Consider the following 27,483-nt stretch of genomic DNA (forward strand, 5'->3'; position numbering starts at 1 on the left):
CATTGTGTCTCTCTGGGATGTGGGCTGCATCATCCACTCTTGATGGGGTTGAGACAAACACACAGGGTTGGGAGCAGGTGCATAAGATACAAAAAGGTGGGGAAAAATTGCTGATGTATCAGAACATTCCTCACAATTCTTCTCCGGACACCCACACTCCAAGTGTAGTGCTTGGGGAAAATTATAAAATAAGTAAAGGGGGTCTTTCTATTTCCCTAAGAGGGCAAGGCTCTGCGCTAGGTTTTGTGGCGACTGAAGGATGAATCAGAGGCATTTCCAGCTCTCCAGAGTGTCACTGAGTGGAGACAGACTCGTGCATGGAATCACACGCAAGGCAGACAGTGTAAGTGATGTCATGGAAATACAACCATGCAGACAGATGCAGTTTCACCCTCATAGCTCTGCTATGAGGTAGGCAGACCCTGCCCTATATGAAGAAGTTGAGGCATAGAGAAGACGAGTAATTCGCCTGTGCCACAGCAAACAACCAAAGAAGGCGAGTGCCCACCCTAGGTCAGGGGCAGAGCCTCTCTGTGGGGACGGTCGGTTGGGGGTGGGGGTCACAAAGCCCACGTCTGATGGAGACGTGCTGTTGGGATGATGTTGAGAAAGGGTGGGAGTGCAGAGAAGCCCCAACATAGCAGGCACCTGCAAGGGGCGTTATTTAAGATTCCAGGGTCAACTTGGTGACAGCCCCATTTGGATTTGCACCTGTACTGCCTCTGAGCTCTGTCTTCTCCTCTGCAGATAGAGTAACCAGGGCACCTGTTGACTGGGGGCCTCACCAGCAGGAGCTCCTGGCAGCGGCTGCAGGGGGTAGCAGCACAGGGCAGACGGTGGAGGTGCAGGTGCAGAGGTCCTGGGGTAGGTCCTGTGGATGACACAGCACTTACAGAATATTCCAAAAACAAAATAAGAGAGAAGGCTGGTGATACCATGTGAAGTTAGAAAAAAGAGAGAAGGCTGGTGATACCATGTGAAGTTAGAAACAAGAGAGAAGGCTGGTGATACCATGTCAAGTTAGAAACAAGAGAGAAGGCTGGTGGTACCATGTCAAGTTAGAAACAAGAGAGAAGGCTGGTGGTACCATGTCAAGTTAGAAACAAGAGAGAAGGCTGGTGATGCCATGTCAAGTTAGAAAAAAGAGAGAAGGCTGGTGATACCATGTCAAGTTAGAAACAAGAGAGAAGGCTGGTGATACCATGTCAAGTTAGAAACAAGAGAGAAGGCTGGTGATACCATGTCAAGTTAGAAACAAGAGAGAAGGCTGGTGATACCATGTCAAGTTAGAAACAAGAGAGAAGGCTGGTGATACCATGTCAAGTTAGAAAAAAGAGAGAAGGCTGGTGATACCATGTCAAGTTAGAAAAAAGAGAGAAGGCTGGTGATACCATGTCAAGTTAGAAAAAAGAGAGAAGGCTGGTGGTACCATGTCAAGTTAGAAACAAGAGAGAAGGCTGGTGGTACCATGTCAAGTTAGAAACAAGAGAGAAGGCTGGTGATGCCATGTCAAGTTAGAAAAAAGAGAGAAGGCTGGTGGTACCATGTCAAGTTAGAAAAAAAAAATATAGCACAATAGGATCCAGGTTCTATTTGAAAAAGAAAGAAAAATCAAAAAACAACTTAGGAACAATATTAACAGTAACTTTTCTCTGGCTGATAAAACTCTTGAGTGCTGCTTCCTTCCTTACTCACTTTATATTTCCCCCATTTCATTCCATAGACACTGCGGTGTTGTAACCCAGGTGTGGAGCGGTCATTGAGTTAAAAGACACAGCACATTTCCTGGCAGGTGCCTCCTGACCCCCTCCCTTGTGTCTTCACCTCCCTGAAAAGTGGATGTTTTTGTACAGGTTGTGCATATCGGCGGCTCTGTGGCCAATCCAGTACTATCCTATCACATGCTGGGGACACGATGTGGTCAGACATAGCGTCGTTCTCATGGTCTCAAGTTCACATTGTCTCTCACACAGGTACTTGGATCTGGTATAGACGGCCACGGGCCTCCTGGATTTGGTATACAGGGGTCCAGACACCTTGGATTTGATATAGAGGGTTTTGGGCCTCCTGGATTTGGTAAAGAAGGATTCAGAGTTCCTGGGTTTGGTATAGAGGATTCAGGGCTCCTGGGTTTGGTGTAGAGGGATTCAGGGTTCCTGGGTTTGGTATAGAGGATTCAGGGCTCCTGGATTTGGTGTAGAGGGATTCAGGGCTCCTGGATTTGGTATAGAGGGATTCAGGGCTCCTGGATTTGGTGTAGAGGGATTCAGGGCTCCTGGGTTTGGTGTAGAGGGATTCAGGGCTCCTGGATTTGGTGTAGAGGGATTCAGGGCTCCTGGATTTGGTATAGAGGGATTCAGGGCTCCTGGGTTTGTTGTAGAGGGATTCAGGGCTCCTGGATTTGTTGTGGAGGGATTCAGGGCTCCTGGATTTGGTGTAGAGGGATTCAGGGCTCCTGGATTTGGTGTAGAGGGATTCAGGGCTCCTGGGTTTGGTGTAGAGGGATTCAGGGCTCCTGTATTTGGTATAGAGGGATTCAGGGCTCCTGGGTTTGTTGTAGAGGGATTCAGGGCTCCTGGGTTTGGTGTAGAGGGATTCAGGGCTCCTGGGTTTGGTGTAGAGGGATTCAGGGCTCCTGGGTTTGGTGTAGAGGGATTCAGGGCTCCTGTATTTGGTATAGAGGGATTCAGGGCTCCTGGGTTTGTTGTAGAGGGATTCATGGCTCCTGGATTTGTTGTGGAGGGATTCAGGGCTCCTGGATTTGGTGTAGAGGGATTCAGGGCTCCTGGATTTGGTGTAGAGGGATTCAGGGCTCCTGGGTTTGGTGTAGAGGGATTCAGGGCTCCTGTATTTGGTATAGAGGGATTCAGGGCTCCTGGGTTTGTTGTAGAGGGATTCAGGGCTCCTGGGTTTGGTGTAGAGGGATTCAGGGCTCCTGGATTTGGTGTAGAGGGATTCAGGGCTCCTGGGTTTGTTGTAGAGGGATTCAGGGCTCCTGGGTTTGGTGTAGAGGGATTCAGGGCTCCTGGGTTTGTTGTAGAGGGATTCAGGGCTCCTGGGTTTGTTGTAGAGGGATTCAGGGCTCCTGGGTTTGGTGTAGAGGGATTCAGGGCTCCTGGGTTTGGTATAGAGGATGCAGGGCTGCTGGATTTGGTATCAAATTTCCTGTCTCTTAGACTCTCTTTTTCTTTTTCCATTCTTCCAGCTTGCCTGGCTGCCTCTTCCCTGTATCTTACTCCAACAGGGGTCAGTGCTGGCCATGGTTATGTGGAGAGTTTCAAAAGCAGTCATTGTCTCACAGATGACCTCTCTTTCTTACCCTACAAGGACTCCGTGTAACATGAGGCATTCCTTTTAACATGTGGCATTCCTTTTAACACATGTTGAGGTGGTCAAAGAATACTTTTTGAAATAACTCATTTAATACAATATTTTATTTGGCAGACGCATGTTGATATTTCTCCTAGGAAACAAAAATTTGGACATAGGTTATTATTTCTCACTGTGGTTTTTAGCAGGCATAAGAATTGGGCATCTCAGAATAGAATGGAACACAGGAGCTTGATGAAATTTTAGAGACGGTCTAGCTCAGATGCTCTGCAGGAGACGAAACTGAGACCCAGAGAGCTGGGGTCGCACATCCAGTACTCGTGGTGCCCACGGAGGCCCAGAGTGTGGGAATCCTTCTGCAGCAATTCCGGCTCGTGGTCTAGTGACGTTCCCATCTCCCAGCTCCTACGGGAGGAAGTAAAATGAGGTGTTCATGAATTTCCCTTTTCTCCTGTGAATATGCTCTCAGGCTACAAGATTCTCTTGGTTTTCTAAAGGTTATGTTGATAAGTGTCTCTTTTTCAACATTTTAATTTGCATGTATATATGTGTATATATATGAATCTTAATCCATGGCTAGGCTCCTAAAGACAGCAGTTTTCTGTCAACAATATTTAAATAAACTCAAGCAGCTTCTACTCTCCCTCTATATGACAGAAATGCATTAAAAAATCTTTGTATTATGGCATTTTGCAATTCATATATTCAGTAGCAATAACAATTTTCCTTCACAGACACAGAAGGTTTATGCTTTCTCTACCACAATTTTCAGACTTTGCCGGGTAGGACTTCATAATCATAATGATAAAACAATCTCCCTGCTGTAGTCCATGGCACAAATCCTCCTGGAGACAGTTTGTGAGCCTTGAGGAGGGACTCTCATTCCAACAAATAGTGACAATTTTTGCTAAATAAAATATTGCCTTTATTTCATTGAGCTGGGAATGCCCTAAGCATGAGATGTTGCTGTCTTTCCTCATCAGGCACCTGGAGCCCCACTGATGGCTGTCTGTGTGCCTTTCTGTGGCCCAGTGACGACTGGCCCTTAGGGTTGGGGCCCAATGGTTTTCCTCCCATGGGCTCACCACAGTGTCAGGCAGCTGAGGACTTTGCTAACATGTCCTGTCCTCGTTCACAGAGTCCTTGGCTCCGTCATTGTGTCTGTCTAGGACGTGCAGGGATGGCTTAGGAAGAGAAGGCAGACAATGGACAGAACCAGACAAGGGGCCAAGCACAGGGCTGGAAAGTCACTCAGACAGATGAGCCTGTACCTGGGTCTCCTGATGTGTGTGCTCGAGGGTCTGGGAACCGAGGCTGACATGCCTGGTGTCAGGTTAATTTCCTTCTGTGTTTAATATCCTACCCCAAAATACATCTTTCAAGACTTTATTATTATTATCATTCTAGGACTTTTGTTGATGGGACATCTCTGTATGATCTTATGTGGCTCATTAAGGGATTCCTATTTATGACTTTAGCCATAGGGCAGGGGTATCACCTTCCTTTTCATTCTCTGATTACTCACTCACCCACTGAGAAATGCAGTGATTACATCCGGTGCCCCATAGGAGGTCAGGGCCACAGTTAAGGGATGGGGGAAGTAAAGTCAGGGGAAGAGGAAAAAGACGGATCCGTAAGACATGGGACGTGGCATAGAATTGTTTAGGAAATCCCAGTCTTCCTGAAAACTTATGTTGTTTTTAATGACACATTTATTGGAGACAAGCCGAGTGAACTGAAGGAACCTCTTTTCTTCTGCCTCCATTTTTTTTTTTTTTTTTTTTTGAGATGGAGTCTTGCTCTGTCCCCAGGCTGGAGCACAGTGGTGCGATCTCGGCTCACTGCAACCACCAACTCCCTGGTTCAAGCGATTCTCCTGCCTCAGCCCCCCGAGTAGCTGGGATTACAGGCACCTGCCACCACGCCTGGCTAATTTCTGTATTTTTAGTAGAGACTGGGTTTCATCATGTTGGCCAGGGTGGTCTCAAACTCCTGACCTTGTGATCTACCTGCCTTGGCCTCCCAAAGTGCTGGGATTACAGCTGTGATCTTCCTCCAATTTTTGTGGCTACTGCACAAATATGGATTTAGATGACAAATATCACGTATTAAAAAATCGTGAGACTTGGTCCTTCCAGGAGTTTAAAAAGATGCCGTTTTGAATAAGACTCGAAGGCACAGCTGGGGGTTGAGATGAGGTCACCATGCTGTTGCCAAAGTGATGTCTGAAGTTTTAAAATGGCACATCAGTGATGGAGCTGCCAGACTTAGCAAATAAAAATACAGGTTACCCAGTTAAATGTGAATCTCAGATAAATCACACATGATATTTTTTGTGCTATAAGTATATCCCATGAAATATTTGGGATATACTTATACTAAAATATTATTTATTATTTATCTAAAATTCAATGTAACTGGGCCCTTGGCAATCCTACCGATGACTATTTTATATAAGCGGAAACACAAACCATGAAACGTGTTTAGAGTAATGTCTTACCCAGAGCCAGGTCGTCTGAGCCCCAGTCCCTAGGAGGTGCCTCTGCTCTGTCACTCTTCACCGGCAGGTCACCCCTGGACCCGTCGGCTTTGCTGGCTTAGGGATGGGGTGTGTGTGGGTCAGGAGGCAGGAGGCTGGAGTATGAAAATGAGGAAGCCGAAGGTATTAAGCGGAAGGGAAAGGAGAACAGGACCGGGATCTTTTGCATCCCGTCTGGATGATCACGCTTGGGGGATTGATTCATGGATGGATTGATTCATAGGATCGTTTATGTATTCAGGGGTGGTTGAGGACCAGGTTCTGTGCCGACCGTCGAGTGGTGGAAGCCGATGTTGCATAGGGAGTTACAACCCAGTGTGGGCATCTCCTAGAGGAGGTTCAGGGGCCACTGAGCATGTTGCAGTGGGGTCATGCATGCCAGCTGGGGACCTGGCATCGAGTGGAGAACTGGTGGATGATGAGGACAGTGAGGGGCAGAGGGTGCCGTGGCTCTCCTAAAACATCCATGTGAATGCAAAGAAAATCACGCCAAGTTGGTCGGGCACGGTGGCTCACGCCCGTAATCCCAGCACTTTGGGAGGCCGAGGCAGGTGGATCACAAGGTCAGGAGTTCGAGACCATCCTGGCTAACACAGTGAAACCCCATCTCTATTAAAAATACAAAAAAATTAGCCGGACGTGGTGGCAGGCACCTGTAGTCCCAGCTACTTGGGAGGCTGAGACAGGAGAATGTCGTGAACCTGGGAGGTGGGGGTTGCAGTGAGCCGAGACCACGCCATTGCACTCCAGCCTGGGCGACAGAGTGAAAAAAAAAAAAAAAAGAAAGAAAAAAAGAAAAAAAATCACGCCAAGTTAATATCGAAATTAGACACAATGGCCCGGTGCCGTGCTGAGCCATATTGGAGACATAGGATAAAAAAAAAATCCAGTATCAGCAATTCTGTCTTTAAAATTGTGATATTTTGTCTGTCATGGGTTTTTGTACTAACTTTGGTTTTTAAAAACATATTGCATTAAAATGTAGTTGGCCTTTACCTTCATGACTGAGATTTTGTGGCCAGGGAGGCGGCTTGCTGGCCTCCCCACACTCGAGCTCCTGTTTGAATAGAGTCTGTGGGTTGTCTTTGGGGTTCGCCTGCCTCCCCAGACACTCTCCTGCTTCTCCATCTCTCAATGGTGGCAGCAGCAGGCTCTGAGGTAGATGCAGACGCCAGAGGTTTTATTTGCACAGGGCCAGGGACACGGCAGATAGGAAGTGAGCAGAAGTCTCGTGGCCTCTTTATATATGATATTTATCATCTAAATCCATATCTGCACGGTAGCAACAAAAATTTGGGGAAGGGGAAAAGAAGTTTCTTCAGTTAATTTGACTTGTCCCTAAGAAGGGAGTCATCAAAAGACAATATATATTTTCAGGAAGATGGCAGTTTCCTAAACAATCCCGCGCCACGTCTTGTGTCTAATGGATCCGTCTTTTTCCTCTTTCCCTGACTTCACTTCCCCGTCCCTTCACTGTGGGCCCCATGTCCTGTGGGCACGGGGTGGGCTCAGCACAGTTCTCAGCGGGTGAGTGAGTGATCGGAGAATGAAAAGGAACGCGATACCCCTGTCCTGCGGCTTAAGTGGTGAATGGGAATCCTTTAATGGGCCATAGAAGATCGTAAACAGATGCCCCATTTGTGACTCATAACTCCTCTAAATCCACCACTAGATGAGAGGCACAGAGCCTCGTCCTCCACAGCCGTGTGATGAAAGAATGAATGATCCCATGAGACCCTATAGCTTTGGACTGTCCCCATTCCAAGACTATCAAAAGTTTTAGAACAATCAACTCATTCATTCATTTGTTCAACAATTATTTGCTGGTCCCTGGCATTGGCGGGTTCCAATCTGGCTCTGGGACCATCTCCTCCTTCCTGACCCCATCACTTTCCCTTCTAGAGGCAGAGGCCGTTCTCCGTCCCCTTCCTTGGTCCTGGTATTATCCCAGCCAGGGCACTCAGGCCCTGTTTCTTCCTTCCTTCTCTTCCAGGCCTTGGCTGGCGGAGCAGGAGAGCAACAGGCCTTTGGCAATGGCAGGTTGACCTGCTGCTCTGCCTCAAGGGTGTGCTGGTTCTGGGCCCAGCAAGGCCACCCTCCAGGCCTGTCACCCGGCTCCTGCGTGGGAGTCGCCTGACCAAGCTGGAGGGCAGCAGGTGCAAGTCCGGCAGAGATAGGGTTATTGCGTTTGCTCCCCGTCAGCCCTGGCTGCAACACACTCCTGCGGTAGCAGGGTCACTCGCGTGTCCTTCAATTGTTGGCATGGATTCGGGCGCCTGGAGGTGGATGGACTGGGGGCTACAGCTGTGCAGCCTTGGCAAAGAGGAGAGACTCAGACCCTCAAACCCACAGCCACCCTTTCTTCAAAGTGGGGAGAAGAAAACACAAGGACTTGAGTGTTGATTTGGGGTTGGATTTTCCAAGAAGGAGGCAGGTTCATTCCAAGTGAAGAATTTAAAAGGGGGCTGAAAGAGGGCTTTCTCCCTCTGGAGATCGGGAAAAACATGTTCTCTGATTCAAAGGGCAGCGCTGCTGTGCACAGCTCATGCATTATTCATGAGCCATCCCACTTCTAGGTCTGACGGACAGTTATTTATAGCATATCATCCTTTTCACAAAATGACACTACCCAGGCTGCAGGCTGAAGTACATTTAAGGTAAGTGTCCTGAACTGGGTGGAAATCCTATTGATGTTTCAGAATATATATAATGTGTACTTGAAAATGACTATGTATAACTTGTATTTTGCCCCATTTCTCCACAGTGAAACAGGTTTTCCACAGCCAGACCCAGGAGTGAGCTATGGCTGCGAATGGAACGGCCTGACATCTATATCTGTTTTAAAGCAGCAGGAGAAACACCTCAAGCCCGTCCTGGCACTTGAGGGTGGCTGTGTGATGGGAGGCTGAGGAGACTTCGTTTTCCTGTTGGTGTAGTGTCTGGATTTTCTCTGCATTTCCAGCCTATTCACAAACCAGTGATGACAAACCAGGCAGGTGCGGCCAGCCAGTGCGGGTCTGCCCAGGCCACTGGCCCCCGCCTTCTGGACATTTTAGCCAGGCGTTAGTCACTCCACTGCACGCAGGTGCACTTCTGTGCAATGATGGCTATGGCCTCCATCCAGAGGAGGCAGAAGTCAGCGCAGAGCAGGTGACTCAGGCCTCAGAGGGGACCCAGGGACCAGGTGGGGGCAGAACCAGATCCAGCCAGCTGCGTCTCTGCCCGAGCGATAATTTTTAGAAGGGGGCATTGTGGCAACAAGTGGATTCTATGCATACAATACAGATAACGCTTTTTCAGAAAGCATTAAATAGCAACATTTTCTGGGCAGACAGCCTTCCACCAAGTAGGGAAGTCATACTCAGCTTTTAAAATGGAAAACAGCTATTGCATAATTATCATTTTAATCAGAGAATTCAGGGGAAATGGAAGAATCCAATTCACATCGATAGCCTTAGAATAGGCTAGAAGGTCATCTCTTTCCCGGATTGTTCAATGAGACTGATTTCAAGACACAGGCCAGCCAGGCATTCCTCCCGGTACCCTGCTGCAACCTGCTCACCCTGCCTGGGTTCACTGGTGTCCTGGCAGCAGCGTGGGTGCCGGGGCAGGCATCTGGAGATGGAGTCGGCAGAGAGCATGGCTCTGGGCTCCGCAGACCCGGCAGGAGCCCCGGCTGCAGAGAAGGAGATGTGGGGGAAAAAGCCTGCGCTAGTGTGGAAGTGGAGTCTCGAGCTTAGATTAGAAAGTGTGTTGACAGAAGGAATTCCCCATCGCAGTCCCATTCCTGGCTGACAGTTCTCCCAGCAGCAGGATCTGCGGGAGCGGGACTCCAGTGCACTCGGGTCCTCGGTGTCTGTCCTTCCAGGGGTATCCAGGTCTCAGAGCACAGGTGCACACAGGTACAGTGGCTCTGTGACACAAGAGGAGGGTCACTCACAGCGGTCCCACGCACGGCGCCGACCACACAGACCGCAGAGGACACGTGGCGCTCTGGGCCTGTGACAAGCACAGCAGCTGGAGCAGGTGTGTGTCCGAGCTGGAGCTGGGCGGCCCTGCCCTGAGGCTGCGGGAATAAGAGGAGACAAGGGGCGGGCAGGTAATCACCGAGGAGCTCTTCCCAAGAGCAGAGACGTTGCTGTTAGAATACAAAGCTGGTCCAGGAAGGGCACAGAGGGAATCGCGTCTCTGCTTGGCCACCCTGCTGTCCCTTTGTCCCTCTCTTACACAAACATCGTCCATCCCCCCGGGTGCTTCAGACTGGACCTGGTGCCCAGGGCCGCTGACCACAAACCCTAAACACACCCGGGGCCCCTCCAGCGCCGAGTCCCCCACGCTTCCTCACCCTGCTCAACACACATCTTCAGTCTTGCACTTCTCTCTCTCTTTTTTTTTTTTTAATTTTAGATGAAGGGAAAATGGTTTCACTCTATAAACCACTTCTTGTTTAGGGATATGTCGAAAACACAGTTAAAATTCATTCTCTTCTTTACAGTGAAAATTCCAGAACAGATGGAACACATCTTTTCCCACTTCAGAGCGCGAGGGGGGACGAGGAGAAGCATCCTTTTTGTCTCAGGAAGCTGCCTCATTAGTTCGGGGTCAGGATAAAGGGGAAGGATGAACGCATTTGTGTGTCAGGCTGCAGGGCACCCGCACGTGGAGAGAGTCTGCAGGCCGTCAGTCAATCACACCGATGTGAAAGCGAGGATGGAAGGGGAGGGAAATTACATTTACCTGTGTCCTGGCCACAGCCCCACTGCAGCCACGATGGGTGCTGGGGAAAGTCAGGAGGACTCGGGATGAGAAAGAGGCAGTAACTCCCAGTGTGTTCTGTCTGGGGGACCCAAGAATGTCTACACCATCACTTCTTGGTTCTCGCTGGATGTAGCGTGGGGCTCACTGGGGTCACACACCCTACGGGATTTTGAAGTTTCAAAGACCTCTGGGTTTTATTTGTCTCCTGACCTGCCCGTGTTCATCCAGGTGTTAATCTGCCACCATGCACTGCCTTGCAGCGCAGGAGAAGACCGCAAGGCCGCAGCACCCTACACCCCGGGGGACCCGCCGCACAGGTGTGAGGCCGTCGCACCGCGAGGGAACGGTCACTAGGTGTCGCCGTCTTCCTCGGAATGGAAGCCACGTTTCTCCTGCACCGTTGAAATGGACTGGAACAAAATTTTCTAGACTTCAAGGAAACCATCCTTTCTAATAATAATGAGATGGTAATTAGTAGGGGAAGTGGCATAAAATTATTTCGCCATTTAGTGAAACCATGATTCTAAACTACAGAAAAAACTGTCTTTTTTAAAGCTCATTCAGCCGGGTGCAAACCGCCTTGCTGGCGGGCGGCGCCTGAAGGTGACCTGGCCTTGTCCCCACCTCCATCCCCCCAGTTTCCTCTCTGTGGTGCACGTGGTCGGGGTTCACATCTCACCCCCCGTGCAGACCCCAGCAGATCCTGAGGGCAGCGTGTGGACCATGTCCGAAGGGTCCAGAGGAAGATCCCACACGTGTGCAATACAGACCCATGGCCCCTGGGAGAGTGAAGGACGGGCAGATGATTGGCAGCGGCCACTTCTCACACAAGCAACCCCTCTCTGTTTTACTGATGAGAAAACAGAGGCTTAGAGCGATTGTGTAACTTTCCCACAGCCAAGTTCAAACTCAAAGTGGGTTTCAAAATTTAGGTTTGTCCGGCTCCGAGACCTGTGTTCTCTGCAGGGCACTTAGAGGACTCCTGTGCTGACCTCTCAGGCAGCCTTCTATGAAGGGACGCGGAGAAGAACAGGAAGGATTTCCATTTCCTTTTTCTAGGAAAAAACCAAAAGGCAAGAGGTAGGAATTCAGAGCTAGAGTCGCTTTACGATTCAGTTCCATTGTCGAGATGGAGAGATTCCACGACCATGACAGAAAGTGAGACTATTTAGGATTTGCCAAATAGGATGTTTTCTGAACCAATCAACATAGAATGGAAATGAGTTGGGACAAATGGCAGTGCAGTGAGAGGAAAGGTGCGTCTTCCAGCAGCCCTGCCTCCCTCATCCTGGGAGGAAACGTCCGCAGAAGCCGGGCTCCCCTGTGCCTTCCCCAGCCCTGCCTCCATCCAGGGAGTACCATCAGCGGAGGCCGGGCTCCCCTGTGCCTTCCCCAGCCCTGCCTCCATCCAGGGAGTACCATCAGCGGAGGCCGGGCTCCCCTGTGCCTTCCCCAGCCCTGCCTCCATCCAGGGAGTACCATCAGCGGAGGCCGGGCTCCCCTGTGCCTTCCCCAGCCCTGCCTCCATCCAGGGAGTACCATCAGCGGAGGCCGGGCTCCCCTGTGCCTTCCCCAGCCCTGCCTCCATCCAGGGAGTACCATCAGCGGAGGCCGGGCTCCCCTGTGCCTTCCCCAGCCCTGCCTCCATACAGGGAGTACCATCAGCGGAGGCCGGGCTCCCCTGTGCCTTCCCCAGCCCTGCCTCCATCCAGGGAGTACCATCAGCGGAGGCCGGGCTCCCCTGTGCCTTCCCCAGCCCTGCCTCCATCCAGGGAGTACCATCAGCGGAGGCCGGGCTCCCCTGTGCCTTCCCCAGCCCTGCCTCCATCCAGGGAGTACCATCAGCGGAGGCCGGGCTCCCCTGTGCCTTCCCCAGCCCTGCCTCCATCCAGGGAGTACCATCAGCGGAAGCCGGGCTCCCCTGTGCCTTCCCCAGCCCTGCCTCCAGGAAGCTCTCTGAGCATTTCCTACAGACCCTGCCCCATGCTCTTCTCCTGCCGGTTTTCTCCACGTGGTTTTCTCCATGTGCAGAAACCATGATTCGGGTCTGGCGCGGTGGTTCACGCCTGTAATCCCAGTACTTTGGGAGGCCAAGGCAGGTGGATCACCTGAGGTCGAGAGTTCGAGACCAGCCTGACCAACATGGAGAAACCCGTCTCTACTAAAAATACAAAATTAGCCGGGCGTGGTGGTGCATGCCTGTAATCCCAGCTACTTGGGAGGCTGAGGCAGGAGAATCGCTTGAACCCGGGAGGCAGAGGTTGTGGTGAGCTGAGATGGCACCACTGCACTCCAGCCTGAATAACAAGAGAGAAACTCCGTCTCAAGAAAAAAAAGATGATTCGGAGCTGCCTGGAACATGGAACAGCCCAGCGAGTCGCTGGCTGCAGTTCTCAGACCCAGGCTCTGCCGATCTCATCCCAGGCTGGAAGAGTTGCCACCAAGGCGTGTGGGTGCCATTTGCTGCAAAAGTTCTTATGGAGAACCATGACACATAACTGTGACAGATTCTCATGCCGGGAGACCGCAGCGCCTCTCCACACAAGTGGGGCCTTCCTTCTGCACTTTTATTCTGCAGTTGGGCTCCCGCTCCAGGGGGCTCCGTGTTTCTAAGAACCACAGCCCAGCATCATTAAAGAAGGCATTATTTTGTGTTTAGTAGAGCACTAAATTGGTAAAATATAGTTGTGATTCTGGTAGTGAATATCCCTGTTGCCACGGTAACGATATTATGTCATGGGAGGCTGTCTCGAGTGCTTCTGGGAGCAGCCAGGTCTCTGTGAGCTCCTGTTTACTCTAAAGACTCCGGCAGCCCACATGTGTGCACGCTGAATAAAATCGCGCTTGCGGGACCACAGTGCGGGGAGGCACCGACTCTGTCATGCTGTCAATGCACCGCACAGTCACGAACATCAGCATTGACATGAAATGGACGGTTAGGGAGCTGCAAAGGACTCATGCTCCTCTGTTGCACGAATTTGTCTTTTCATATTCAAAGTACTTGTAAGAGCTCCAAGTTCCGCGTACTCAGCCACTAACCTCAGGCATCTGCACGGGAGACTTGGTACACAGGCTCACATGCATGCACGCACACAGGCACACGTACAAGCGCCCGTGTACACACAACAGTGTACACATGCGACACACATTCACACACATGTGCAGATGCACACACACAGATCAGTGTGAGGAAGAGTCAGGGGTTCATGGAACAGCCCCTGCTCTGCAAGCCATGTCTGGCCGTGTAGGGGAAAGAGACAAAACAACACGCTGGTTACCTTGGAAGAGGAAAGAAAGGGAGAGACCTGCAGGTGTTGGGCGCGACACAACCCAGAGCCACCCTCGTCAAGGGACCCTCTCCCTGCTTGATGCATTCCTTCCACCCGACATTCAGTGAACACAGGGAGGCTTAGTGTGAAGGACACCTGCAGTGTGTGTGTCTGTGTGTGTGAATGTGTGTCTGTGTACATGTGTGGTGTGTCTGTGTAAGTGTATGTGATGTGTCACTGTGTGTTCTATGTGTGGTGTGTGTTTATGTGTGTAATGTGCATGTGTACTGTGTGTGTGGTGTGTCTGTGTGTGTCTTTGTAGTATATGTATGTGTTGTGTGTTTGTGCATGGTGTGTATGTGTCTGTGTGGTGTGTGTGTGTCTGTGTGTATGTGTCTCTGTGAATGAGTGTGTGTGTGTGCATATGTGGTATGTGTGTGGTGTGTGCAGCAGTGTGTGTGTGTGCGCATATACACTGTGTGTGGTATGTGTGGTATGAGTGTGTGTGTGAAGTGTGTGTGTCTGTGTGGTGTGTGATTGTGTGTCTGTGTGAATGTGTGTGTGCATATGTGGTGTGTGTGGTGTGTGTGCGTGTGTCTATGTATGTGTTTGTGTGTGTGGTGTGTGTGTATGTGTGAGGGTGTGATGTGTGGGGTGTGTATGTGTGAGGGTGTGTGTGTGGGTGTGTATGTATAAATGTGTGCATCTCTGTGTCTGTGTATGTGTGTGGTGTGTATGAATTGTGTGTGTGCATGTGTGCCATGTGAGTGTGTGGGTCTGTGTGTGTGGGGGTGTGTCTGTGTCTGCGTGTGTGTGGGGTGTGTATGTGTGGTTTGTGTGTTGTGTATGAGATGGAGAGAGGCAGGCCAAGGCGGGGAGATTGAGGAGGAGGAGGGGCTGGTGGGTCGGTGCTGCCAGCACGATGCTAGGAGTGACCCGGGCGTGTGGGAGGGGTCCTTTGCCACCTGGACGCCATCGCATGCCCTGAATCTCATTTTTGAACCCAAAGCTCAGAACACTTCCTGGCTGTCTGCCCATCAGTTTCAGCCTTACCCTGAGCAGAAAGAGCTGCCGGGGTAGGGGGTGGGGGCGGGGGGGTTCTGCATTCTAATGGGGTGGGTACGGGTGACTTCAACAGTGAGTCTCAAGTTATTGTCTCTCTGGGAAAACACGCCCCCGTGACCTTCCCACCAGCACTGGGCACTCCAGGGGGTTTTGGGACAGGGCTTTCTGCAGGGTCTTGAGCAGCTGGCATCTCACCGACAGGTGTCTTCTGGAAACCTTCCGTGAAGACCTTCCCCTGAGGAAGCCAAGTCACCTGAGCTTTCTTCCTCATCGCTAAGTATAAACATCAGTGAAAAATAAGTGAATGTGGTAAGCTTTAAAATGGCAAACAAATGAGCCGGGCGTGCTGGCGCTCCTGTAGTCCCAGCTGCTCAGGAGGCTGAGGCGGGGGAATCACTTGAACCTGGGAGGCAGAGGTTGCAGTGAGATCGCACCACTGTACTCCAGCCTGGCGACACAGCGAGACTCCGTCTCAAAAAATAATAATAATAAATAGCAAACAGCAGAGAGCATTATCTTAAGGTTTTGAAAATACATACGTATTACTATTATGTTTAATACAGTCATACCAGGAGCACAGGTTAAATAATTCTGTGACTTCACAGGTATTCCCTGTTTCCCCTCCCAATGCCATTATGTGAATCAATAAAAGTGCAAATGGTTTTATCCATGGTGGCCCCAGAGTCTCGAGAAGCTGAAAAAATTCCTAAGTTGCCTACAGGTTACAGTGATTCACAGAGAGAATGGGCATCTTTTAAAGTTAGTAAGCTAAGAAGGAAATATATGAAAATGAAAGTTAGGAAATTAGATAATTTCTTAAGGTCATAGAGTACACCTGTGCCCACTGATAATATTTTGAATGAAAACGGAAACGTACATCCCAATTATCAATGTTTTTGTTCTCACAATGCCAAACATCTTGATACTTGGACCCACAACACTTTAGCTTCAGCGGCTTACGTTTCCCTGGCATGATGGGTGCCAGCCATGGGTCCGTCCCGAAACATGCTCCAGATCTGATGCTGAATGGCACTTTGGGCCCGGGCCACACCCCACCTTGTGTGGATTAAATGTGCTATCCCTTGTTGTTGGTTGTGTAAATTTTCACACTTTTTCATGCGAGAGAGCTTTTGGAGTAGGAGAAGTTCTGGCCTTTGAAAACGTACAATATCCTTTCTCACAGGTAAAAGCCAGAGGGTGCCCTGAAGCCCCTCTCAGGTTGTAAGGTTGTGGCATCCCCCTTTGGCGAATGAGGGGATCCCAGCCCAAGAAGGAGGGATTCCCAGGAGATCACACAGCTCCTCACCACCCCGCTCTCCTATCTCCTAAGTGTGGTGTGCTGAGGAGTCCACAAAGCTGCCTTGGGGATTTAACAAAAGCCTCTTCAAATAACACACAGGACAGGGCTCCCGGGTTAATCATCTTTCTTTGTCTAAGAAAGAAAGATCTTTCTAGGTTTTATATTCACACATATTTGTTGTGACTTCCTTTTGTGTCCATCAATCAAAGCTGTTCCCTCTCTTGGTTTTGGGTAGGTCATTACCCACAGGGCACTCGGTGGAGGTGAGGTGGTCATTGGCTTCTGTCCTGTTCTTCAGTGGTTTTTACTTAGTGATTACCAGCAATTTCACCATTACTGCAGGGCACAAATTTGTTTATTTTAGCACATTTTCTTAATAGTCTTAATCTGCTGTCAAGTCAATAATGTGCTCCCCAACTTCCATGATAAAATCTTCCCCCAAAAGAATCCCGATGGAGTGCTGGTCTCTAAGGACGTAGAGACACCAGAATGTCTTCTAAACCTTTTTGTCTTGTGTGCTGATGCTCAGAACATGGTCATTCGCAATCACTGAGCTTTGCAAAGCTTTTGCACGAGCTGACCTAATTCTTATCCCTGCTCCTTTGAAGAAGATGGACTTTTAGTTTGGTAGTGTTCGGTGCTACAGAGCCAGCCTCAGATGTACCAGGTGTTATAGAGCCAGCCTCGGATATACCAGGTGTTCCCATGTTCAACTGGAATGGGTGCTGAAAACCTGTTTACAAACGTGTTCCCCTCCTTGTTTCAGGGGACAGGTGTTCCCATGGGTTGACTGGCTCCTTCAAACCCTAACATTCAGTCTTTAAAGGCACTGTCTATGACTAAATGCCTTACTCACTAGTAGTAGCCCACTGAGTGATGGGGCTATGCTCCTCCCTCCTCCCATGGGCATTGGGACTGGGATTCTTAGATTGGAGCAGGGAATTTCTCATCAGTCACTGTGTAATGTGAAAACCAAGGGAAAGCCCAGTCCCTCCCAAACCCTGGAGCCCCAAGTCATGTGAGGAAGCTGAGATCTAATCAGAAGGCACTGGCGAGATTGTGTTAGACAGATGGGGTCACCCAACGTACAGGGTGGCCAAGGCAATGATCAAGGCCAAGGAGAAGTGAGGGACTAAATATCGCAGCACCAGGATTGCTGGGAGCCGGGTGTCCTTCGCCTACCTGGAGTTGATGCTTGAATGGAGGAAGCTGGGGCCTGGCCCCAGGGATGGCGAGTGTGAGAGGGTCAGCCCCAACATGAGAACCGCGGAGCCTCAAGAGAGGAACTTGGGACACCAGCAAGCCCCGTGCAGCGTGGGTGAGCAGCTTTCTGATTTGCTGGGGCCCTTCTTGTTGCCATGAACAGGAGTCCAGGAGTGACTGCATATGGTGTCCCAAGGAGCCTGGTAAATAAATGTGCGCTGGCTTCCTGGGAGTGAGTTATGAGGAAACGCTAAGGGCAAGAGGAGAAGATGGCTGGACATCCACAGCCCCTTGGTCCCGGGCTCTGACAGCTCCTCAGCATAATGAGTGGAAATGAAGGGCCTGGCATAGTGAACTGGCTGATTGGCTTTCTTCTATTCTTATTGCTAAATTAATATTGCCGTTAATGTTTGCCAATATTTCAACCTCGGTGGACTGGCATCTAACAGTCTTGAGCTTGCAGAGGCCATTTCTGTGCTGGAGTTTTGGTTTTCGAGGTGCATTCATTCATAAAAGCTGATGTTCCCCAGAAAGCAAGCACTGAGAGCTACTATTTCCTTGAGCATTCATTTTATTTAGGTTCTAGAAATTTATGTGATATCGGATGAAGAGATTCAAATAGTTTGTGAAGGAGTTAGGAATATACAACCTCTTCCTTTTGAAGACATTTATAAACCCACTGAACATATCCTGGAAGCTGGTCTGCGGACAGCCCAGTGCTATACACTGGGGGAGTGAGAGACAGCAAAGCCATCTCCCTCCTCTGCTGGAGGTTTTACCCTCAGAGGAGAGGCTCACATATTAAAGCCCTAAGACAAGAGAAATTAGGAGTGGCAATGTAATACTGTAAAGTACAATCAGAGCATGATGGAAATAGATAATAGCTTCATTATTTTTAATGAATGCATTGATTTAAGAATATACAAAGTTTCCTGCATGACCAGCTGAGTCTCCATGCACAGAGAACAAACCCTAAACAACACCAGTACTTCGTGAGCAGTTGCAGGGATATTCTTTAATGCTCCTCTAACTCACTTAATCTTGATTTGACCTTTCAAATGTAAAAGAGAGTTTTATTGTTCATTTGGATGTCTAGTAAATTCAATAAATAAAATGCAGAAGACCGATGCCTAGATGAGAAATAGAAGCTGATGACCTTTTTTTTTTGGCCCCAGCCATGGTGACCACACAGGACCGGGGGGTGCTTCTGGCTTTGGCCGTCCCAACGCCTTTGGGTCTGGATGAGCCCCAGGTAACCAAATGATGGACAATCGCTTTTATAAAGTGACAGTTTACTTCTGAGATCGCTGTTATTAAAATGAACACTGGATAGGGCTCTCACGAAAGCTAAAAGCCTTTGTTTGTTCTGGTCTCAGTTCTCAGGGACCTAAACGCGACACTGTTCGTGTCAACCTCCATGTACTTTGCCCAGTCATAGAAGATGCAAAACATAGCAAATTGTTTTTCTTTTGACCCTTGATCAAAAGGGGGAGCACAGCAGTCAAGAGTTTAGAAAAGTACTCTCATGTTCACACCTGTGTCCTACAGAGTTCTGCGATTTGGCAGGCAGGCTGTGGGAGTGGGCCCCTCTCCTCACTGAAAGACATTCTTGGTCCTCAAAGGTGAGGTCCATGGCTCCAGCCCTGCCTCGCCTCCCCTGGCCTCTATGTTGACTTTCCATTACGGATGGAGAACCGCTTCTGGAGTCAGAGTATTCGCAGGCAGTAAGGCTCATGAGAGCCTCAGTGCAAGACGAGCCATCTCCATGCACTGATGTGGTTTTTCTGAAGTAAAGTAAGGACTAATTTCCAAACTTCACGCAAACAAGGCAAAGATTTGCCAATGATGGTGGCAGTGAAACTGCGGGATTGTCAACATCAGATAGGGTGGACATGGGGGCCGGGAAAAGCCACGCAGACACTAGCTGTCTCAGGACCCATGTTGTCTGGATTTTAAAGGCCTATTTTTCAGCCTTGCTTGGTTTGAAACAGTTCATTTCTACCTTGAGCCTTTCCAGGGAGTCTAGCGACCAACTGACAACCTCAATAAAGATCCATTCCTGGGTCAGTAGCAATTCAATGATGGGTTGAGCTTCTGAAGTTACCAAAGCTTTCATTTCCTGTCCCTTCCCCACATGAACTAAGTATTCCTGGTCCAGTCAAGATTACACCAGACCTTCATGTCAGGGGCCCGGGACCTTCTTGCTGGTTAACAGGCTACAGTAGCTGCAGCGTCATTCTCTTAGGCAGTGTTTTTCAAATTTTGGATTAGGACCCATTTGGCTCATGAAATTAATGTACTGAGCCTCTGCAAGCAAGCACTGAGGAAGAAGAAAAGAAGGAAGGAACTGGAAGAGAAAATATTTCAATGCAATGCACATAATGATGCATGGTCTCCTAAACTTTTCCGTGTGTGTGTACGGGCTCGATCATGGTGTAAAAATCTATTAAAAGGTTATCATAGCCACTACTGTACTGCAATATATTCCAAGCAACATAGACAGAGGCTCCCACATCTGGATTTTTTTTCCTGTAAAAATAAGAAGAGGCCGGGTGTGGTGGCTCACACCTGTAATCACAGTACTTTGGGAGGCTGAGGTGGGTGGATTGCCTGAGCTCAGGAGTTTGAGACCACCCAGGGTAACATGATGAAATCCCCTCTCTACTAAAAATACAAAACAATGAACTGGGTGTGGTGGCACGCACCTGTAGTCCCAGCTACTTGGGAGGCTGAGGCAGGAAAGTCGCTTGAGCCCCAGAGGCGAAAGTTGCAGTGAGCCAAGATCGCACCACTGCACTGCAGCTTGGGCTACAGAGTGAGACTCCAACTCGAAAAAAAAAAAAAAAAGAAGAAGAAGAAATTGAGTCACAGATTTTGTAAAAAAAAATAAAATAAAAATATTTATTAAGATTTATATTTATTTGAATCACCTTTTAAAACGTCAAGTGGGAAAACGGGATTTTTTCCCATCAAATACGTTCCTTCCTTCCTCCCATTCCTCCCTCTCTCCCTCCCATTCTTTCTTCCTTCCTTTTCTGTATTTTAAAAAATATTTTTAATATAAGTAGTGTTTTTAGTAGTAAAACAGAGCCAACATTTGTATCCGTCCAGTAAGCATTTTCCTAGCAGGCAACATACAGGTCTGTGCTGTTTCCATTCTTAAAAAGATGGAATGAATAATACAGAGGCTAGAAGGAAGTCAGGCACGGGAGAAAGTGAATATTAGATTCAATTTCCTCTGTCGGGTTGCATGCCTCTGAGCTGCTGCGTTGGTGAATGAAGACCTCTAAGCTTTTTACTGCTTTCCCTTTATGAGGTTAAATTGTATTTTTTCAGTATTTCACCCCAATCATGTGCTGTAAATCTATTCTTACTTTAAGAAAGAACACATTTCACAATATATTTGCTTGACACAAGCCTGGGATTAGGGCAGTTTGCAAAGATTTGTTCTCCCTGATTTTTTTTTTTTTTTCCCTGTGAGTAAGTAACAATCTGGAGAGTAGTTAATGGAGTCGGTGACTCAGCTCACTTTGCCGTGGTTTCTGCTCTGTCATCAGCATGGATGTCTGGTCATTTTCGTAGAAACCAAGGAGAGTCCTGGAAGAAATGATGAGGTAGGTGTGGTCCTCCATCTCCGAGATGCTCCAGCCCAAATTTCAGTTTAAGATTATTGTGCTTTCACAGTTGCTCAGATAAAACAGTTTTCACTTCCCACAGACTCAGTGTTTAAAAATTAAGCTTCAGCAAGAGGAATAAATGTTTTCTTACACAATTCTCTAATTCAACTTGTTTTCTCTCTGTATAGAAAAACCCTGGAGCAAAATACTTTACCAAAAAAGGACAAAATAAGGCTTGTGACTGCAATTTAAAAATTGTTAAAGGACACCGTTTCATAGGGAATAAATGAGAAGTGGGTAATGACTGTTTCTTTGAATGATTCAATGCAAATTCCCTGGAACAGTAAATCTGGCCCAGTTTGTTTAAAGTAGAACATGTTTGACCTGAAACTTCTCGGAAATACAAATAGTTTGTAAGGTGAGATCTGATTTAATAGATTTCTCTTTCATTACTTTTATTCATATAAAAACCAGAGTATTGTGACGTTCAAAAATCAAGTAATTTGATATTAAAACCACAGCAATATAAACGACAAAAACAAGCCGTTCTGAGAGGCAAAGTAGCACTTGGTTTCCTAAGCCTGTAAAACTACTTGCGCTCGCTGGCTAGATTGAATTTTCGAAAACTACACAGTGATGTTTAGCTACTAGTTAAATGGTTTTTTATAGAAATCTAGTTAGAAAGTGCAATTGAGCTGTGTCTCTTCATTGCTATTTTCAGTTAAGAGCTTCTTCCAAGGGCCAGTCTGCACCAGGTGTAAGTATTGGAGCTAGTAGGGTGATCGATAGCAATTGAATGATTAGTTGAGCCTCTGAAGTTACTCAAGCAACTATTTTAATGTTACAGATTTAAGAACATTTCTTGCTGCAAATGTTTGATCACAGGAGTCCATAGCTGAATAGGTGTGAGGCTAGGAGTCTTTTGGATATAGTAACCTCCTTACTGTCAATCATGTTTTGCTATATATATAGTTACACATGGAACATAGCCATGTATAAAATGAATATTTGGTCCTCACAGTGAAGAGGAATGTGCAGTCATGCTTTGTAACTTAGACACCTTATTGTCATCATCATCATTTTTGCAAAGGGCTTTTATCCCACCTTTGGCTGGAGTCTGGTGTGCCCCCCAGGGTGATGGGCTTGTCCACAAATCTCTGGTCTTACTCATTTTCCTCTCATGGCTAAAGGCTCAAACATCACATACGGAGGCAACAGACACAAGGAGGACAGTATCAACCAGCATTTGTGAATATATGTGTCTAAGAAATAATAATCACAGAGCTTCGTGTTAAGTCCATACTTTCCGCAGAGCTGCAAAATTTACTAAGTGTTTTTGCCTTATTTGATTCTCACAAAAATCCTATGAGAAGAGCAGGCAGACACCCCCGTTTATAAATGAGGAAATGAGCTGGGCACAGTGGCTCACTCCTGTGATCCCAGCACTTTGGGAGGCCGAGGCAGGTGGATCACCTGAGGTCAGGAGTTTGAGACCAGCCTGGCCAACATGGCGAAACCCTATCTCTACTAAAAATACAAAAGTTAGCTGGATGTGGTGGCACATGCCTGTAGTTCCAGCTACTCAGGAGGCTGAGGCAGGAGAATCAGTTGAACCCGGGAGGCGGAGGTTGCAGTGAGCCGAGATTGCGCTACTGCACTCCAGCCTGGGTGACGAGAGCGAAAACTCCGTCTCAAAAAACAAATAATAATAATAATAATAATAATAATAAATGAGGAAACGGTTGCTCAGCACTGTTGGGGCATGGCCAAGAGCACACAGAGATGGAGCTGGGATTGTTTGGAGGTTTCTGGTGATAAGTCCGAGCTCTTGTACCACCACATCCCTATAGGACCCCCAGGTTTTCTGAACGGTATAAATGATCTCACAGTCAGGAAGCAGGACACCATAGCTCAGCTGAGCAACCGGAGAGCAGGCAAGCAGTTAGCCAGTTTGCTGTCACCCTCTTAGCCCTCTGGTTCTGGCCCTTGTGAGTGAATGTGAATAGGAAGAAGGTGAAAGGAAAATGATCCTAATAACCCATAGTAGTTCCCCATCCAAGCACCCTTTCTCTTCAAACCTCCTAAAGCTTCGACAACCACCTGGTGCTCATGATCTCCTCTCTCATCTCCTCAGAAGACACGGTTCTTGGGTCTTCTCTCTCTTATTCTTCAGAATGAGTCTTCCCTCCAGAAACTCCTCTGAGATTTGGCTGTGGTCTCCCACGCCCTGTCAGGCAGCGACTGCAGGCTTCTGTGGTTCTCGTTTCCAAACCTCAAACCATGAGAGACATGGAGGCTCTTCGAAATGATGGTGACACCGCTCTCCTGGGGAGGGCTGGACACGGATCGTCCTTTCCCAGCTCCGCTTAATCTGAAGCAGGAGGATCTGGCTGAGAGATGGGATGAATTTCAATCTGGTTCTGCCGGATACAAAATCGACTGAGAAATGATGCCACCAACCAAAATGGTTTCTGAAGTTTGGGAATGCAAACATCTTTTTCTTTCTTTTGGAGATTTTCAGATAATGGAGTCTGGTCCCTCTATCCATGGGCCATCTGCACCTGCAGTTCACACCCCACATCCCAGGGACGGAGGCATCTACAGCACAGCACCCACTGCAGGAACAGCACAGATTCCCACATCTACAGCACAGCACCCACTGCAGGGACAGCGCAGATTCCCACATCTACAGCACAGCACCCACTGAGGGACCGTGCAGATTCCCACATCTACAGTGCAGCACCCACTGCAGGAACAGCACAGATTCCCACATCTACAGCACAGCACTCACTGCAGGAACAGCGCAGATTCCCACATCTACAGAGCAGCACCCACTGCAGGAACAGCACAGATTCCCACATCTACAGCACAGCACCCACTGCAGGGACAGCGCAGATTCCCACATCTACAGCGCAGCACCCACTGCAGGAACAGCACAGATTCCCACATCTACAGAGCAGCACCCACTGCAGGAACAGCACAGATTCCCACATCTACAGCGCAGCACTCACTGCAGGAACAGTGCAGATTCCCACATCTACAGCGCAGCACCCACTGCAGGAACAGCACAGATTCCCACATCTACAGCACAGCACCCACTGTAGGAACAGCACACATTCCCACATCTACAGCACAGCACCCACTGCAGGGACAGCGCAGATTCCCACATCTACAGCGCAGCACTCACTGCAGGAACAGCGCAGATTCCCACATCTACAGTGCAGCACCCACTGCAGGAACAGCACAGATTCCCACATCTACAGTGCAGCACCCACTGCAGAAACAGCACAGATTCCCACATCTACAGTACAGCACCCACTGCAGAAACAGCACAGATTCCCACATCTACAGTACAGCACCCACTGCAGGAACAGCGCAGATTCCCACATCTACAGTGCAGCACCCACTGCAGGAACAGCACAGATTCCCACATCTACAGTACAGCACCCACTGCAGGGACAGCACAGATTCCCACATCTACAGAGCAGCACTCACTGCAGGAACAGCACAGATTCCCTCATCTACAGCACAGCACCCACTGAGGGACAGTGCAGATTCCCACATCTACAGTGCAGCACCCACTGCAGGAACAGCGCAGATTCCCACATATACAGCACAGCACCCACTGCAGGAACAGCACAGATTCCCACATCTACAGCACAGCACCCACTGCAGGGACAGCGCAGATTCCCACATCTACAGCACAGCACCCACTGAGGGACCGTGCAGATTCCCACATCTACAGTGCAGCACCCACTGCAGGAACAGCACAGATTCCCACATCTACAGCACAGCACTCACTGCAGGAACAGCGCAGATTCCCACATCTACAGAGCAGCACCCACTGCAGGAACAGCACAGATTCCCACATCTACAGCACAGCACCCACTGCAGGGACAGCGCAGATTCCCACATCTACAGCGCAGCACCCACTGCAGGAACAGCACAGATTCCCACATCTACACTGCAGCACCCACTGCAGAAACAACACAGATTCCCACATCTACAGTGCAGCACCCACTGCAGAAACAGCACAGATTCCCACATCTACAGTACAGCACCCACTGCAGGAACAGCGCAGATTCCCACATCTACAGTGCAGCACCCACTGCAGGAACAGCACAGATTCCCACATCTACAGCACAGCACCCACTGCAGGGACAGCGCAGATTCCCACATCTACAGAGCAGCACTCACTGCAGCAACAGCACAGATTCCCTCATCTACAGCACAGCACCCACTGAGGGACAGTGCAGATTCCCACATCTACAGCACACCACACACTGCAGGAACAGTGTAGATTCCCACATCTACAGTGCAGCACCCACTGCAGGAACAGCACAGATTCCCACATCTACAGCACAGCACCCACTGAGGGACAGTGCAGATTCACACATCTACAGAGCAGCACTCACTGCAGAAACAGCACAGATTCCCTCATCTACAGCACAGCACCCACTGAGGGACAGTGCAGATTCCCACATCTACAGCACAGCACACACTGCAGGAACAGTGTAGATTCCCACACCTACAGTGCAGCACCCACTGCAGGAACAGCACAGGTTCCCTCATCTACAGCACAGCACCCACTGAGGGACAGTGCAGATTCCCACATCTACAGTGCAGCACCCACTGCAGGAACAGCGCAGATTCCCACATCTACAGGACAGCACCCACTGCAGGAACAGCACAGATTCCCTCATCTACAGCACAGCACCCACTGCAGGAACAGCGCAGATTCCCACATCTACAGCGCAGCACTCACTGCAGGAACAGCACAGATTCCCACATCTACAGCGTAGCACCCACTGCAGGAACAGCACAGATTCCCACAACTACAGCGCAGCACCCACTGCAGGAACAGCGCAGATTCCCACATCTACAGCACAGCACTCACTGCAGGAACAGTGTAGATTCCCACATCTACAGTGCAGCACCCACTGCAGGAACAGCACACATTCCCACATCTACAGTGCAGCACCCACTGCAGAAACAGCACAGATTCCCACATGTACAGTACAGCACCCACTGCAGAAACAGCACAGATTCCCACATCTACAGTACAGCACCCACTGCAGGAACAGTGCAGATTCCCACATCTACAGTGCAGCACCCACTGCAGGAACAGCACAGATTCCCACATCTACAGTACAGCACCCACTGCAGGGACAGCGCAGATTCCCACATCTGCAGAGCAGCACTCACTGCAGGAACAGCACAGATTCCCTCATCTACAGCACAGCACCCACTGAGGGACAGTGCAGATTCCCACATCTACAGAGCAGCACTCACTGCAGGAACAGCACAGATTCCCTCATCTACAGCACAGCACCCACTGAGGGACAGTGCAGATTCCCACATCTACAGCACAGCACACACTGCAGGAACAGTGTAGATTCCCACATCTACAGTACAGCACCCACTGCAGGAACAGCACAGATTCCCTCATCTACAGCACAGCACCCACTGCAGGAACAGCGCAGATTCCCACATCTACAGCGCAGCACTCACTGCAGGAACAGCACAGATTCCCACATCTACAGCGTAGCACCCACTGCAGGAACAGCACAGATTCCCACATCTACAGCGCAGCACCCACTGCAGGAACAGCGCAGATTCCCACATCTACAGCACAGCACTCACTGCAGGAACAGCGCAGATTCCCACATCTACAGTGCAGCACCCACTGCAGGAACAGCACACATTCCCACATCTACAGTGCAGCACCCACTGCAGAAACAGCACAGATTCCCACATCTACAGTACAGCACCCACTGCAGAAGCAGCACAGATTCCCACATCTACAGTGCAGCACCCACTGCAGGAACAGCACGGATTCCCACATCTACAGTACAGCACCCACTGCAGGGACAGCGCAGATTCCCACATCTACAGAGCAGCACTCACTGCAGGAACAGCACAGATTCCCTCATCTACAGCACAGCACCCACTGAGGGACAGTGCAGATTCCCACATCTACAGCACAGCACACACTGCAGGAACAGTGTAGATTCCCACATCTACAGTGCAGCACCCACTGCAGGAACAGCACAGATTCCCTCATCTACAGCACAGCACCCACTGAGGGACAGTGCAGATTCCCACATCTACAGTGCAGCACCCACTGCAGGAACAGCGCAGATTACCACATCTACAGGACAGCACCCACTGCAGGAACAGCACAGATTCCCTCATCTACAGCGCAGCACCCACTGCAGGAACAGCGCAGATTCCCACATCTACAGCGCAGCACTCACTGCAGGAACAGCACAGATTCCCACATCTACAGCGTAGCACCCACTGCAGGAACAGCACAGATTCCCACATCTACAGCGCAGCACCCACTGCAGGAACAGCACAGATTCCCACAGCTACAGCGCAGCACCCACTGCAGGAACAGGG

At 49.3% G+C, this 27,483-nt stretch overlaps 1 long non-coding RNA gene across 1 annotated transcript in view; it reads right to left on the reverse strand.

The window, feature by feature from the left end:
• Positions 1 to 3,416: 3,416 nt before the first annotated feature.
• Positions 3,417 to 27,483, reverse strand: part of LOC107976893 (uncharacterized) — a 31,513-nt gene continuing 7,446 nt past the window's right edge. The window contains exon 3 of the long non-coding RNA XR_001721185.3: positions 3,417 to 3,735. This is a non-coding gene — a long non-coding RNA (uncharacterized LOC107976893). The remainder of the gene's footprint in view (positions 3,736 to 27,483) is intronic.

This window comes from Pan troglodytes, chromosome 8, assembly GCF_028858775.2.
Source record: "Pan troglodytes isolate AG18354 chromosome 8, NHGRI_mPanTro3-v2.0_pri, whole genome shotgun sequence".
Taxonomy (NCBI): domain Eukaryota; kingdom Metazoa; phylum Chordata; class Mammalia; order Primates; family Hominidae; genus Pan; species Pan troglodytes.